Genomic DNA, 575 nt, shown 5'->3' with positions numbered 1-575 from the left:
AAGGAGAGGCAAGATGGTGGAGGAGAAACACGCCCAACCAGAGTGTCTCTGCAAGAAGGAAATATTTTAGATGAAAGTGAAAAAAACAAACAGGCAGACATAGACTGGGGGAGGGCCAGAAGGAAGGCTGCCTGAACCTACAGGAGACTCCACCAGAAGAGGTCGTAGAGCAGAAGGAAAAAGGCATCAGCAGGGTCTAAATCCTGAGAGGCTTGGAGACCAGGGGCAAGGGTCGGTGAAGTGGTTAAATTTCCCCTCCCTTGAGTCTTGCTCTGCTGGTGGCTCACAAGCTTCTGGAGAAATCTGCCAACACCAGCCCAGAGACTGCTGCCACCAGTGAGCGGAGAGCCTCTTGCACACAGGGCACTGGGCTCCTAGCTCCCTCAGGACACATGCCACCCCACAGACCCAAGCTGATTGGCAGGCACCATATTGCTTCATTCTCCCCTTCCCCTAACCTACCCACCACTGCTGAGAGAGACGATTTAGCCACCACCCAGAGGCATCCACAGGGAATGGGACCTTTCCTTTTGGGGCCCTGCAGCAGACTGGTACTGAGACTGTGAACTCCCTAT

The sequence above is a fragment of the Propithecus coquereli genome, unplaced genomic scaffold (genome assembly GCF_000956105.1).
Source record: "Propithecus coquereli isolate 6110/MARCELLA unplaced genomic scaffold, Pcoq_1.0 Scaffold547, whole genome shotgun sequence".
Classification (NCBI taxonomy): domain Eukaryota; kingdom Metazoa; phylum Chordata; class Mammalia; order Primates; family Indriidae; genus Propithecus; species Propithecus coquereli.
Note: the sequence above shows the minus strand (reverse complement) of the source record.